At 28.2% G+C, this 16,836-nt stretch overlaps 1 long non-coding RNA gene across 4 annotated transcripts in view; it reads right to left on the bottom strand.

Moving 5' to 3' along the window:
- LOC147810060 (uncharacterized) overlaps positions 1 to 16,836 on the bottom strand; it is a 553,747-nt gene that overhangs the window by 479,705 nt on the left and 57,206 nt on the right. The gene's annotated exons all lie outside the window — the stretch shown is intronic.

Here is a 16,836-nt window from a genome sequence, read left to right as displayed (position 1 = left end):
CTGCCAGCAGTTCCTCTTCTGCACCTGTCCCTCCTCGAACTCCAACACCACCTCGACGTAGGCGTCCTAGGAATCCTAGGAGCACCCAGTTAGCCATGCTGTTGTCTGATTTCTCGTACTCGGCACCCCCGTCTCAGGGTCAGTTAGATGATGCACGTCCAGTGTCTTCCAGACTGCGACCTCCAAATCCCTCGGTGACTTACCGACAGCCTAGGCTGCGTCCGCTCCGCCGCCGGCAGCGGTGAGTCATTTAATTTTTATTTATTTTTCTAAACTCCAAATAGCCCTTAATAAGTAATTTTTTTTAAAAATTAAATTGCTAAATCAAGAAATTTATTTGATTTCGTAAATTACTTACATTTTAATTACTTAAATTAAATATTTCGATTAATATCTAGCTATTTTTTTCCTTCCATTTTAACCTTTTTAAAAATTTTATACCAACTTTGTAAGGAATTCTCCGAAAGTTTTTTTTTATTAAGTTTTATTAAGTTTTTTTTTTCAACTCTTACTTTTATTTTATTTTATAATTATTTTTTTATGGAGAGTGTGAGAATGAATGAATGGCGCCTCTGGCGCGGCCGAAAGGCCCGTAAGTCGACTGAATCTAGACCTCTGGCGTGGCCCTAAAAGGCCCGTAAGTCTGAATGAAAGGGCAACCTCTGGCGTGGTGTAATAACCCGTAAGTTTAATGCCGTATGTCTGATGTGTGAATGGTGGTGTCAGGGGATTAAACTCTTATTTTTTCTACTTTTTTTTTATTTCTATTTTTTTTTAAATTTTGTAATTAATCGTAGTCCTTGAAGTGGCTGCAAGGCAAATGGGTTTAGTCATGAACGTAGAGAAAACAAAATATATGCTTTTCTCAATAAACAGAGTCCCAGGCCCATAGCTTGAAATAAATTCTTATAGATTTGAAACAGTAATTAGTTTTACTTACATAGGACCAATTATTACCATTGACAACAGAATAATGGAGAAATCTTCAGAGGAAGGCATTGGCTCACATTGGGCTGTCTGGCCAACTATGATGATGAATTAATCATGGCATTTATGTATCATATTTAATTAGCCTAAATAGTTTTCATTAATTAAATAATATTTGTTTTTAAATCATTAATTCAAAATAGACTCAAATAAATGTAAAATTCGGCTCATTAATTTAGATTTTTTTTCAAACTCTTTTAAAAAACATTCCTGTTAGTAATTTATTTAATTTGATTGCCTCATTATAAAAAATAATATTTTTACATCGAAATGTAATTTTTTGAGTGATTAAAATGTAAGTAAATTTATAGAAATAAGCTTTCTTACTATTGAATCAAAATGATTCATAGTAAGCATGGTGCGTAGCTTTTTTTAAAAGTGCTTAACGGTGCTTATTTTCGTTTTTTAAAAGTGATTAAAGGTGACTTTTTTATAGAGTGTGTTTAAAAGGTGCTTAATTTTCCCTTCTCGAAAATTTGATTTTTTTTTCTGTACCATGTTGATTTTCACCATTGATTATGCAAAAGAGTGCTTTTCCAACGTGAAAGCGCTAGTCCAACGCGCATGAAAGCGCCAATAATTTTAAATGTTTGATGAAGTATATGAGAGTCCGCATGTGTATCTACTGACTTGAGTTTTCCATCCTTTGAGTTTTCCATTTTGCTACGCACCCTATAAAAATAAATTTGGGCCAATATTTGTTTTAACAAAATTTAAAAAACTTGGTGATTTTTTTAAAAAAATTTCTTGATTTAGCACCTTGAGCAGTTAACAAAGAAGCCTTTCGAAGATGTTGTTATTATTAAAGTAAAAAATATATTGTCTCCTATTGTCTTTATATATAATTGTCTCCATCTGAAATATGTCACATTTATGTCGTAAGCTGCTGATTTTTCTAAAATCTCTAATTTGTATTGAGCAAAAAAGTTACAAGTACGTTCCATTTTTAAAAAAAATATTTGAACCTATTATTATTAATATTAGGTCCCTCGATAGCCTAGTGATTGTGTGCTTCCTCCTAATATATTCAGCACAGGGCAAACACTTTGAATTTTTTTTTACAGATTTGAGTCCTGATAGATTGATTAAATACCCATGTTTAACAGTGCATATAATTAATGGGTGTAAGAATTTTTTTTGTAGGAAATTAAAAAATAAAAAAAAAAAAAATATTATGCTAGAGTTTATGATAACTGCTTTTACTTTTTTGAAGTTAGTTGAACAGTCTTACTTTAAGTTCATTCCTTTATTGATTTTTGTTATAGAAAACATATTATGAATATATATAGGAAATATATGGTTTTATATTTATCTTTAAGTATTTCTATTTCTGGAATAGCTATTAACCATTAAAAAACCCTTGTTTTTCGTTAACGCTATTGTTCAGTTATTGATCTCCAGTTTAATCACAAAGCAAATTCAAATTAATTTTCAGTGAGCTACTTTTATCCATAAGAAATTTCCTTTAGGCAATAATTTATTTTATTCTGGGAAAAGGCTTTTCTAATTCATGGAATTAAATTGACATTATTAATTAAAAAATAGAAAATAAGTACATTTTGAGAGGTTATTTATTCAAGTATTCATCTCGTGAATATTTCAATAAAAAATATAACGTAAAAATTAAATTAATATCAGATTTTTCTTAATTAGAAATCCAATATTTTAAAACAGAAAACGACTAAATACACAAAGTGTAGCAGTGTGTTGAATCAGTGAATGTAAAAAAAAATGTTTGTCAACAAACTAAAATCGAGATTTTAAAAAAAAATTGATGCAGACAGCTGTTTACAACTGCTTTTATTTATTATTTCACTTTTGGTATTTTTTGTAAAAAAAGAAAGAAAAAAAACATGTTTCCAACATTGTTTCTTCTCACAAAGAATATTTTATCAAATAATAAACTTTGGGCAATAATAAACTGTCAAGCAATCTACAGATTGAAACAAAGCTTTGCACAAAGTATTTCTTATTCGTATTTCTCGTACAAAGAAAAAAGAACTTAAACAATGAAAATCGAAACTTTTCTCAACTCTTTAAACATAAAGTCTAATTTTTACAAGAACTTCAGAAATTAAATTCGCTTTATTACTTTTGATATACATTTAATATTTATAAATGTGTTTCAGCCATTCAAATTATTTCTAAACAATCTTATTTTGAGGAGATAAAGAGAAAACAAATGTTATTTTAGTTTAAAAAAACATTCTAAGAAAGAATGGATATTTGAATAAAAAAAATTTTTTTTTTCCAGTTCAGTTGATCTTTAAAAATGGTAACTGAAACAATGTAAAGGTTAAGTATAGTTATACATTCATTCTAAGATATATTTTGTTTATTACCAGATGTTGAATTGTAATTGATTAAAAGACAAACATCAAACTTTAAATGTTATTTTACATTTAAAGTTTATCTAAAGTTAATTCTAAGTAAGTAACTTTACATTTAAAGTTACTTATAAATTTAAGAAATATATTTCAGTACACTTAATATTCCTTTCAAAATCAATCTTGTAAATTATCACATTCATTTAGCTTGTTAAAACAATGCATTGCATTGGAAAGAAAAATACACTGAGCGAAATAAAAAAAAAGTTTCACTCAGCAAAAAAAGAAAAGAAAAAAAATTTACTCAATTTTTTTGTCATTATATTATTTTTTCCTTTTAAAAAAAAATATTTGGAGGACTTTAGTCCTTTAAATAATGTATCTCTTTTTTCCCTTTTGTTAAAAAAAAATTCTTAGACGGAATAAAACATCCGTACTGATGAATGTGATAATTTCTTAAAAAACAGACTGTAGAATTTTTTTTTAAATTTTCTTTTACTAGAATTTTAATTTTTCTTCAGAATATTTTTTAATGTTTTGCATTTAGCTTCAGGAGGTAAATTTTCTATACATTGGTCAATTTTACAAGAAAATTATTCATTTACGTATTCATTTTTTTTTAAATAATTGACTTGCAAACATGGTGGAAATTTTGACTGTTGTATAAAACTGTGATGTAATATTAAGAGTACAAAATGTTAAATGTGTTTATTGTGCTATCACACCACATTTTTAAAATATATTTGTAATACATTTAGCCATAGCCTTTTTTGCTATCTTTAAGAATGGCTTCTCTAACTTAATTTCAAGAATTGTGTCTTATTTTCTTAATATTTATTGTCTGATAGAAAAATGACTTCTATTATCTATCTAAATGTTCACGAGGAAACAAAAATAGTTCATATGAATTCATATGAATTTATTATTGTCATTTGGTCTGTGAAAAAAACATTTTAGGGGATGTTGTGGCCCTGGAAAGGAAATTGCGTATGGCAAACATTTTTTGACAGTGATCTTTACTAAAATTTTAAAGAGCCCTCCATCATCGAAATCATTGAGGCATACTATATAAGATAGTTTGGAACTGGCCAATAAATGGAGAAGGAGAGTTAACTTTGAACTCTACAAGATTTATAAACAATCTGATATTATTTAATACATGAAAATAAATCAAATGAATTGGATGGCCCACGTGATTCGAATGAGTGATGATTTTAGACCCACTGGAAAAAGAAAGCGGGGAAGGCCGCGGTTGAGATGGGCTGACTCAGTGGAGTCTGATTTTCTCGCAATTAATGAAAAGAATTGGAGATCAAAGGTGAATCAGAAGTCATCATGCAGAAATCTTCAGAGGAAGGCATGGGCTCACATTGGGCCGTCTGGCCAACTATGATGGTGATAAGATGGCTCCAATCCTGCTAAGAAACTACTTGTCAACCACTTGGCACCAGGAGAAGTGAGAACTGACAGAGACAGTGGCCTCAGATGGAAAGTGATGACGGAAAAGAGCAAGAAGATAGACTTGCCAAGGATCTTATTAATCTGAGTCTCATCTGCGTAACAAATGAATGATGAGCTTTTGATGATGAGACTGTTAATTTGTTTTTTATGAGACTGTTAATTTTTTTCTGGCTTTAATGCTCATCTCAATTCGGAATTGATTTGATGAACTAGACTCATGGTACAGAGGAAAGTGTTACAGCTGCTGTTGGCCGAAAGTGACCTGGAACACCAAAGGTAGAAGACTGATTTAGCTTCATAGTTTCACCTGCTAGCATTAGCTGGGCATAATGGAATGGCCTTCACGCCTAGGGTGGCCCTACCAGGAGCTAAGCTCCCGACGTACTTCGCCCATTCCGCCCAGTGGCACCCCCTCGCCACGGTGAGGCAGCTAGCAGGATTTGAGGGGGATGGATTTGATTGAACTTTTAGTGATAGTTAAAATTTTATTGTTTTATAGTACTCTTAAATTCTACTCAATACGAATTACTCGTATTTTGCATGATGTATTTTTTGTTGATATAATTGTATATAAAATTAACAGTTTGCATAAAAAAAAAATAAAAAAAAAGTTTTAAAAAAAAGAAGAAAAAAAATGAAAAAAAGAAAAGAATAAATAAAAAAAATGAGAAAAAAAATAAAGAAAGAAAAAAAAAATAAAGAAAAAAAAGTAAAAAAAAAAAAAAAAAAAATAGCTAAAAAAAAAAAATTAAAAAAAAAAAAAAATTGGAAAAAAAAATGAAAAAAATAAATAAATAAATGCAAACTAAATATAATTGTTTTTCTTTTAAATTATGTTACAATTTTATGTTGTCCTACCTTACAATTTTATGTTGCTGTTATCTGTATAGTTCAGTTTCGAATTGTCTAAACTTCTTATTGTATGCAAATAAGTTCAAATGTATATTCTCAAAGAAAAATTGTATATGTTTGCAAGTCAGATTTTTTTTTTTTAACTCTCAATTCGAGTGCATTAATTTAAGTTGAATTAACAGTTTGCAAATGGCAAAACTACAGTTTTAAGCATTTTTTTTTCATAAATTTATTTCATTGAATCATAAACATTAAATTTCTTTCTTCCATTCTCCTTAAAATTTTTTTCTTTTTTTTTTTAAATCAATTAATGCCACTCAAACACATAATTTGTTAGAAAATAAACAAAGTAGGAATAAACAACATTTTATTATATTTTTCCATTAAAATATAAATTTTTATTTCTATAAACATTTAATTTCTGATAAAAAAAATATGTATATTAATTATGCAAATTTTTAAGATTATGTAAATATTTAAAAATAGTAAGGAGTGATAAAGATTATAAAATGATTTTTACCACCAAATTAGTAGCCTTGGTCTCGCCACTCCGCTTAGAGAGCGGTCTGTTAAGGGTTAATTCGTTTCACATTTAAAATTTATTTACTTAATTCATTTATTATTTTATTAATTTTGCATCTATTTTTCAAAATATTAATTACAATTATTTATAATTTTTTTTACTGAATTATGAGTTTCAGGTTTATCATTTTAAATCATTCATACTTGTACTGAAATATATTTCTTAAAAAATATATTTTAACACATAAAATCAAGGCATTTGAACACTGAAAATATGCCTATGAATATATGATCTATGACTAAAAAAAATTTATATAATTTATTAGAATCTTTGAATCAGTTTAATTTCAACATTTGTTGTTAGTTAATCAGATAGAATAATTTTAGTTAGTGGGAGCAAATGCAGCTAAATGACTAGTTATAGTAAATACTAGTTCAACTGTTAGGAAAGATTCAACTTTCATAGTTGAACTTTGTCTTTAAAATTATAAGTACTTAACCTTTAAAAAGTGGAAGTTATCTTTATTTTTTTTTCAAAAGTTTTGAAGTTTGAAAGTTGAAATGTCAAATATTCATTTTTACTTATTAGTAATTTTCATTTTTCTAAGACTTTAAAATACTCCTCATATGTTTTTTAGATTTTATAAATAAATTTGAATATATTTATAAAATCTAAAGTCATCTTATTAAATTTTATTTGTTTAAAAAATTCGATTTTTCTTAGTATGGTTTTGGTTGAAATACACAAGTATAAAAAATATTAAATGCTATATCCATGATTTAAATAAATAAAATCTTCATTCTGATAATTATTATCACTGATTTGAATTAGGCTTCAGTACACACTTATTTCTGTAGATTGAATCACTTTTTCCAGTGAAATTATTCAATCCACTCTAAAATCAAATTCGAGATTTTAAATTATTAATCAGTTGATTCAAATGAAATCTGTTCGCCAATTACATGATGCGATTCCTTTGTTTCGAAATTTTACTAGTTTATTTTCTCTACTCAAAATGAATTAAATTTTTGCTTGTGAATCCCAAAATTGATCACGGGTAGTTCTCACGGTTTGGATAAAAACTTTATTTGCCTTCCAATTCAACAACACAAGCCATGAAAAATAGATATTTGCATGGCTTTTTTTTTAGAATAGGAGATTCGAAATTAAAGATTGATAAAGTATTATTAAATTTCTATAATCCAAATAGGCATATACTGCTCTTGAACTGATTTCTGAGATAGCTTCTAATATAAATAAATGGTGAAAAAAACAATTTAGAAACATGTTTTTTTTACATAAAAAAATATTTATGAAACAGAATTTGTGCATTCCAAAGTAAGTCAGTACTGATTTTACTAAAACACAAATGATATAAATTTAGCATTGAACGATTATTTTTTTTTTCAAGAGAAATATATTCTCGAAGGAAATAAGAACAATATTTTTTAAATTAAATATTATGAACTTCTTCTGTAACTAACAAAGCATCTAATACATATATTTTTGTAGATTATTTCAATGAATAAAAATTGATCGCATTTAGTTCCTGAACTTTCATTAATATAATTTTATAATTCCGAATTTAAGTGAAAATGCTTGAAAATTGGCGTAATTTTATCTAGTAAAACACGTAGTTTAGATCATCACATGGAGAGAGATTTTCAAATATATGTCGAATATGCCACCTCAAACCTAAAGAGTTTACCTTTATACAGAATAAAAAGAAATTTCAGAAACAAGAATTGAAATCCCAAACTTAAGATAATTAATCTTATTGCACGTGTTGCTACACTAACATTAAAGGAATCTAAATGAAGGCTGTTCAGCATTTGCTTGATTTGAATGTAAAAATCAAAGAAAATTTATTTTTATCTTCAAAAAAGAGAAAAGCTGTTTTTATTTTGTTTCTAAGAGATATTTAATTAAAGATGTTATATAATAGAGAGTTATTTTTCGAATCAATGTTTCTTAAGGAGATGTGTATCAAACTAAATAACATCTTCGTTTATTTAATCCTTCATAAGAAAATAATATACTTCTTAACTATTCATCGTTCTAAACTACGTAGATAAATTTTTGACCGAAAAATTTTATAAAAAGTATTCATATTCAAAGTTTGCTTTTAAACATATTTTATTTATTTTGATGGAGAAATCAGAAATATGAAGGGATACATAGTTGCATTGATTTCTGGTATGAATAAAGCTCTTATATATGTCTTTTTTTTGTTCATTTAACTTTGAAATTGGCTCATATGTTCAGAATATTTAGGTTTGCACAACAAAAATGATCATTGCACTTTATACGATTTCGCATGTTTTAAAATGCAAAGTTGTAACAAAATAAAAAGCAAGATGAGTTTTCAAATTACAAATACTTTAATTTCTCTTAAAAACAAACTTAGTTTTAAGAATTTATTGATTAATTTTTATTCAAATATTAAAAAAATAACTTTAGGATGCTAATATTTATTTTTTATAAAAAATTATTGTTAGCCAATCTATAAATATCTAATTACTTGTTTTTAACTAATAATATATCGATGTAAATCTTCCAGTTATATTTTTTGAAGTTTATAAAACAATTTTAAAATAATCTTAAACCTTCATATGAAATACTTAGAAAATTGCAAATTCACATATTTAATATTTAAGATAAATTATTTAAATTCAATACAAGTTAGAGCTATTGAACTCAATATTTATAATTAATTTAATGCAGTTTTTTTGAATTGGTTTTTTTTAAATGGAGACAATTATATTTCTGGTTTAAAATTATATTGGATATTTTGTTGTGTGAGAAGTAGTTCTAAAAATTACTTATTTTTACTCTTTCAACTTATGTCATAAATATGAAAAGTTTTGGCATTTATATTTAAATTTCAGTTTATGTTCCTAAATGTCTCTCTTGCTACAGATAGAGATATTCATGTTTTGGAAATCTAAAAAGTAACTTTTTCAAACTCATAATGAAAATGCCGACTTGAATTTATTTTTGAATTTTTACATACCGATTAAATTTTTTATTTACAATCAAATAGTATATTTAAAAAAATTGCTTTTCGAGAAATAATGAAACCAGAGGGGCCAACTATTACATTTATTCTTGATAATTACGATTTCATAGTAAAAATTTTGATCTTATGGTTGAGTAATAAAAATTACTGTTCTCTTAGAATATCAGTAATAATCAGTATAAAATAAGTTTTTTTTCTTCTTCTTTAAATATCAAGGGTTATCAAAACTCTGTTTGCAACTAATTTAGGATAAAAAAAAATTCTGCACTTTAAAGAATTTTGGTCGCAGAATGGAAAAGAATTTAGTTTGAATCCCGGGGTGACTTCAACTATAATTGATCTGGCTACTGAACTGTTTGATCGCCAACTGGTGCAGGAGTCCTCTAAAATGCTGTGATTCATGCGTATTTTCGCACCAAACTTTTTGTTTGAGGTCATGCAGTTTGAACAACATTCGTTATTATCACTGAAAATCTCCTCTCGAAAATAAGGAAATGAAATAAAATGGCCTACACCAAAGAGTTATATCCACCATAAAGATGCTGTTGCCTTTTAAGGTATTTTTCTGGATGTGTGGCTTTACCATATTTTAAGAGTGTAGAGAGACGCTTAGCCAGACCACTTGCCACTAAGGTCATAGTCCTCAACCCTTGCATTGCCCTTTTTGCCTGCCATTTCTCACCAAAAATTGCACTCATTTACATTCTTTAAACGCTAATTGTATATTCGTACTTCTGATGGAATGTTGGCACCTCTGGTATTTTTTTCAGTATTTAATCTTGAGCTATTTGGAGTTTTTGAAATTTCTATAGTTATTGTTTATTTATATTTATTGTAAATATATTTCGTGTATATAGATCAGAATTATTTGTAAATATATTGTTTTTGAACTTGTATATATATATTGAATCATGGAATTTAAATTCGAATTAAAAAAATCATTTTTAAAAAAAATTTAACATAGTATATGGTAGCAAAAGATTATAACTGGACTAAGACTCGTTTTTGCTTTACATTAAAAAATCTAAAAAGCCATCTGTATAAACCATTTCATTGTCTGATAAGTGTTTCGAAGTTTAAAGTGTTCTCATTTCCAGACACAAGAGTATGTGACTGCAAAAAAAACAAAAAAGCGCAATTTTCCTGCGAATATTTTTTGCCAAACGTGACGCAAGGAATAAGTTTAAAACTTAGAAATAAATTAATTAAAAAAGTAATACCGCAGCAATTAAAATTTGATATCGGTTTGTTCTCCAAACATTGCTGTAAAAATGTGCAAAATGTTATATTGTTCCTGAAATAGTTTTTAAGTTATGACTAACAGAAGCCAGATCGGTGATATTTTCTGAAACGGCAATGACGGCGGTAGCAATTTTTTTTAATGTAAAGAAAAAGTGCTATACACAAGCAATTGTTCTGTTTTAAATAATTGGAATTTTTTAAGTTACTTTTCAAAAAAAATTTTGTTCAAGAACTTGTTTGTCTGAATGTGATGAATCAAATTATCATCATGTAATGAATCAAATTATCATCATGTGATCAATACAAGTCCCAATAATTTGTTATTTTTTCTGTTGTAATTTAAACTTCAAATTAAAAACGTAAAGCATAGGGTAACCTAACATTTTCATAAAACTTAAAACTTGATCCTTCAGCAAATTTATAATTAAGGAAAATTTGTAGGAAAATTAAAGGACTTGGTGCAAATCTTGGATGTAAAATAACTTTAACCGCAGCAATTCAATTTTGATATCAGAATGTTCTCCAAACGTTACTGTAAAAACATGCAAAATTTTATAATGTTCATGAAATAGTTTTTGAGTTATGAAAATCCAAAGCCAGGTCGATTGCATTTTCTGAATGTCGGTGGTAGAAATTTTTTTTTAATGCAAAAAAAAAATTTATTTGAGAATTATTTTGATGAAAAGATCGTATTAAGTTCCTTTTCCAAAAAGCTTTTGGTATGAGAAAATTTTGTTCAAGACATGGTTTGCACTGCTATGAATGTTATGAACAAGAGTATACAAGTCTTAATAATTTGATATATTTTCCGTTGTAATTAAGAATCTAAATTACTTAAAAGCGTAATGCATATTGTAAATAAATAAAACTTACACTTGATCCTTCATCAGTTTTATATTAAATTAAATTTTGTAGAAAAAGTATAGCACTTGTGAATTCATATTTCTCTTTAGTAAAGGTATTTTTACAAAGGTACTGTTACTAAATATTGTTTCCTGACAGATATTTAAAAACACTAATAGTGAGTATGCTGAAGTCTCAAAAGTAGTTCTAAATTATTTTTCATTCCGACATTTGAGAGGAAATTTTATTTTACCAAAATAGATCACTTTCTTGACTAAAAAACATAAATTAAAAAATTTTTCCAAACTCTGACTATCCATTAATTGATAGTTATGAAAATAACAAGGAACTATTTTGCTTTCAAAAGTTTGGAATTTATCCCCAGAATATTTGAAGAGAAGCCGACATCACTTAAAAATGAATGGATCAATCAGAACAAAAGCAGCTGCATGTTTATTATAATTTGATTTTCTTTTTAAAAAAATAGAGATATTTCTTCCTTATTTATTAAAACGATATTTTCTTTTTGTAATAGATATCACTTTTATTTTCTTAGTAAACAAAATAACTATTTTATACAAATGACTATTTTGAAATTAAGTTTGACATGAAAAATTCCATTTGTATAAGATTCAAATAAAGATTTTTTTGAGTTTCTCTTAAATCTTCTACTAAAGCTTTAAAAAAAGCTAAATAAAACAGTACCAAACGGAAAGAACTATAAAGATATATGAAACAGTATATTTTTCACACACTGAACATACTATTTTGTTACATAATTTTTTTAAAAAATTTACCAGTTTTGTACTTTATTATTTAAAATTTTTATGATTTTTTACAGCATTAATATTTTTAAAAAATGCGATAGATTTGAAAAAAAACTTACTTAAATTGTAGAACTTGTTTTGATTAAATTAAAAGTGATTTTTTTAATGTTATTTCAAGTTGTAAAAGCTATGTTTTTTCATAAAATGTAGTAAAAGGCAAATACCGAGTGACCCTAAAATTTAAAACAAGTACTATTGGATAAATTTTTATTAAGCAAGATTCCAGGTGATTATACTTCATTATATTTCAAAACTTAATCATGTTTTGAAATTTAATAATTTATTTGCATTTGACTATAGAGAAATTCCTCAGCTACTTGCTCAAACAGTGCCCATTACTGAAGTGATTGAAACATTTTCGTAACCAATATCTACAAAGATGTTCAATGTTTAAATACAGAATTGTCATGTCAGAGGTTCTACAGTGAAAAAGTTTTTAGTTTAGTTAATTGTTTTTTTTTCCTCCATTCCACAATTATTCAGGTGAAAAAAAAATTTTCATACCTTTTAAATACATATTTAATTGCGGCTAGCGAAAAATTTAAAATTTTGAAAGATGGTTTGACTATCAAGGAACTTGGCCACCCCGGGTATAGCCTTTTCTATAGAACAGCATATACAGTCCATCATATAGAGCCACATGTAGGCTACATCGACTAATATAGATGCCTGAATTTTGCCTCTACTATAGTACCACTTCTTTGAAGAATTAAATACAGCGAATAAATTCCGAAGCACTTTTCACATGAAGATCCATGCAAATGAATGAAATCACTATGTACCTGCATTTAGGTTTCGTCTAGTGAATCAGTTTTGTAAATTTTTTAGCTTCCTGCGTGAGACAGTAGAAATACTATAATGTACATATTAGTCATTACATCATTTATTTGTTAATAAAGTTATTCTGTTACATTCTATTTGTTTCTTTGATTGTTTGAGGCCAGGAATAACACTTTGTTTATAACGTCACGAAATTGCAGCTATGCCAACTTGCCTCCGACAGCAGATAAATATTTTCGAATTTATTCCCTTAATGTACAATTCTAGGTTTAATAAATTCGATTAATTGGGTTCACAACTGTTTCTAAACAATTCAAAAGCTTATGCGGTGAACTCGATTTTGTTGCAGTTAAGCCGTGTTTAGTGTTTTAAACAGTCGGCAAAAGGAATAAAAAATCCGAAATTTTTTGTTTGCTGTTCCGTCTTTTAATATATATTGTGCTGTCCAGAGCAGTTGGCATCTCAGAATTAATCGCCTAAATAACACATTGCTTGCAGTTTCGCATCCTGCCGATATTATTTAAGAGCAACGTACCACCTTTAACTATTGAACAGATAATTTAAACTGTACTTCACCCAAACTGTTGAAAAGTGGAGGAAAACTGATTATAAATCAAATTTCGACCAAAGCCGAATTTCTCAACTCGCGAATAAGGCTTAACATAAGACAGAGACAATTAAGAACAATTCTAATCCGTCAATCTTTAATTAAATTGACTTTGTGCATCAAACTTTAATTTAATTGAGGGTATCACACGGAGGACAATTCATTAACCTTTTATAATGTTTTAACATGAGGCAGATTAATTGTATTAAACTATTAGAGGTCGAAAGAATGCAAGAAAATAAATTATTTAATATTATTATTTAAAAAAAAATACTTCAATATGGGAGCGGATATTTCCCTAAACAGTTACAAATTTTTCTATTCCTTCTAATTATTATGAGATGTGATAGAAAGGGACATTAGGTCCATGTCCATGTCACTCTACATGATTAACGCAGTTGTCGCAACAACTGATAATAATGGAAATTTTATATAAATTGGGTCAGAAACATTCCCAGCAACCAATATTTAGTATATACTATAGTTTCCATCCGTTAGAAGGCGTTGCTCATTTGGCGGACAATTTAACAATTTTTTATAATTTTTTGGTTCAAATGAGAACCTTGATCTTATGACCAAGTCGAAGGGTGGGCGTCAAAACTTCTAAAAATATATACATATGCAAAAAAATCTTTGTTAATAATTTTAGAAAATTTTTTATGTAGTCCATGTCACTCTACATTATCAGCGCAGTTGTCGCAACAAAGAATAATAATGAAAATTTAAGATAAGGTGGATCAAAAACATTCCCAGCGACCGATATTTAGTGTATACTATGGTTTCCTTCCGATAGAAGGCGTTGCTCTCGTTTAATTCCTAATTCTTATTAATAGCTGCATATGAGTGGGTCATTTGGCGGACACTTTAAAAAAAATTTATAATTTTTTAGTTCAAATGAGAACCTTGATCTTAACTCCAAGTCAAAGGGAGAGCGTCAAAATTTCCAAAAACATATACGTATGCAAAAAAATATTTGTTAATCATTTCTAAAAAATTTTTATGTAGTCCATGTCACTCTACATGATCAGCGCAGTTGTCGCAACAAAGAATAATAATGAAAATTTCATATAAGGTGGGTCAAAAATATTCCCAGCAACCGATATTTAGTGTATATTATAGTTTCCTTCCGATAGAAGGCGTTGCTCACGTTTACTTTCTAATTCTTATTAATAGCTGCATAAGGGTGGGTCATTTGGCGGACACTTTAACATTATTTTATAATTTTTTGGTTCAAATGAGAACCTTGATCTTAATTCCAAGTCAAAGGGAAAGCGTCAAAATTTCGAAAAACATATACGTATGCAAAAAAATATTTGTTAATCTTTTTTTAAAAAATATTATGTAGTCCATGTCACTCTACATGATCAGCGCAGTTGTCGCAACAAAGAATAATAATGAAAATTTTATATAAGGAGGGTCAAAAACGTTCCCAGCAACCGATATTTAGTGTATATTATAGTTTCCTTCCGTTAGAAGGCGTTGCTCTCGTTTACTTCCTAATTCTTATTAATAGCTGCATATGAGTGGGTCATTTGGCGGACACTTAAACATTTTTTTATAATTTTTTGGTTCAAATGAGAACCTTGATCTTAATTCCAAGTCAAAGGGAGAGCGTCAAAATTTCCAAAAACATATACGTATGCAAAAAAATATTTGTTAATCATTTTTAAAAAAATTTTATGTAGTCCATGTCACTCTACATGATCAGCGCAGTTGTCGCAACAAAGAATAATAATGAAAATTTTATATAAGGTGGGTCAAAAACGTTCCCAGCAACCGATATTTAGTGTATATTATAGTTTCCTTCCGTTAGAAGGCGTTGCTCTCGTTTACTTTCTAATTCTTATTAATAGCTGCATATGGGTGGGTCATTTGGCGGACACTTAAACATTTTTTTATAATTTTTTGGTTCAAATGAGAACCTTGATCTTAATTCCAAGTCAAAGGGAGAGCGTCAAAATTTCCAAAAACATATACGTATGCAAAAAAATATTTGTTAATCATTTTTAAAAAAATTTTATGTAGTTCATGTCACTCTACATGATCAGCGCAGCTGTCGCAACAAAGAATAATAATGAAAATTTTATATAAGGTGGGTCCAAAACATTCCCAGCAACCGATATTTAGTGTATATTATAGTTTACTTCCGTTAGAAGGCGTTGCTCTCGTTTACTTCCTAATTCTTATTAATAGCTGCATATGAGTGGGTCATTTGGCGGACACTTTAACAATTTTTTATAATTTTTTGGTTCAAATGAGAACCTTGATCTTCATACCAAGTCAAAGGGAGCGCGTCAAAATTTCGAAAAACATATACGTATGCAAAAAAATATTTGTTAATCATTTTTAAAAAAAATTTATGTAGTCCATGTCACTCTACATGATCAGCGCAGTTGTCGCAACAAAGAATAATAATGAAAATTTAAGATAAGGTGGATCAAAAACATTCCCAGCGACCGATATTTAGTGTATACTATGGTTTCCTTCCGATAGAAGGCATTGCTCTCGTTTAATTCCTAATTCTTATTAATAGCTGCATATGAGTGGGTCATTTGGCGGACACTTTAACAATTTTTTATAATTTTTTGGTTCAAATGAGAACCTTGATCTTCATACCAAGTCAAAGGGTGGGCGTCAAAATTTCGAAAAACATATACGAATGCAAAAAATTATTTGTTAATCATTTTTAAAAAATTTTATGTAGTCCATGTCACTCTACATGATCAGCGCAGTTGTCGCAACAAAGAATAATAATGAAATTTTAATTTAAGGTGGATCAAAAACATTCCCAGCAACCGATATTTAGTGCATACTATGGTTTTCTTCCGTTAGAAGGCGTTGCTCTCGTTTACTTCCTAATTCTTATTAATAGCTGCATATGAGTGGGTCATTTGGCGGACACTTTAACAATTTTTTATAATTTTTTGGTTCAAATGAGAACCTTGATCTTCATACCAAGTCAAAGGGAGGGCGTCAAAATTTCGAAAAACATATACGTATGCAAAAAAATATTTGCTAATCATTTTTAAAAAATATTTATGTAGTCCATGTCATGTCTACATGATATGCGCAGTTGTCGCAACAAAGAATAATAATGAAAATTTAATATAAGGTGGATCAAAAACATTCCCAGCGACCGATATTTGGTGTATACTATGGTTTCCTTCCGTTAGAAGGCGTTGCTCTCGTTTACTTCCTAATTCTTATTAATAGCTGCATATGAGTGGGTCATTTGGCGGACACTTTAACAATTTTTTATAATTTTTTGGTTCAAATGAGAACCTTGATCTTCATACCAAGTCAAAGGGTGGGCGTCAAAATTTCGAAAAACATATACGAATGCAAAAAATTATATGTTAATCATTTTT

This window comes from Parasteatoda tepidariorum, chromosome 5 (genome assembly GCF_982258835.1).
Source record: "Parasteatoda tepidariorum strain Cologne lab strain chromosome 5, Ptep-v5.0, whole genome shotgun sequence".
In the NCBI taxonomy this organism is placed as follows: Eukaryota; Metazoa; Arthropoda; class Arachnida; order Araneae; family Theridiidae; genus Parasteatoda; species Parasteatoda tepidariorum.
Note: the sequence above shows the minus strand (reverse complement) of the source record. Positions and strands in the feature narration are given on the sequence as shown.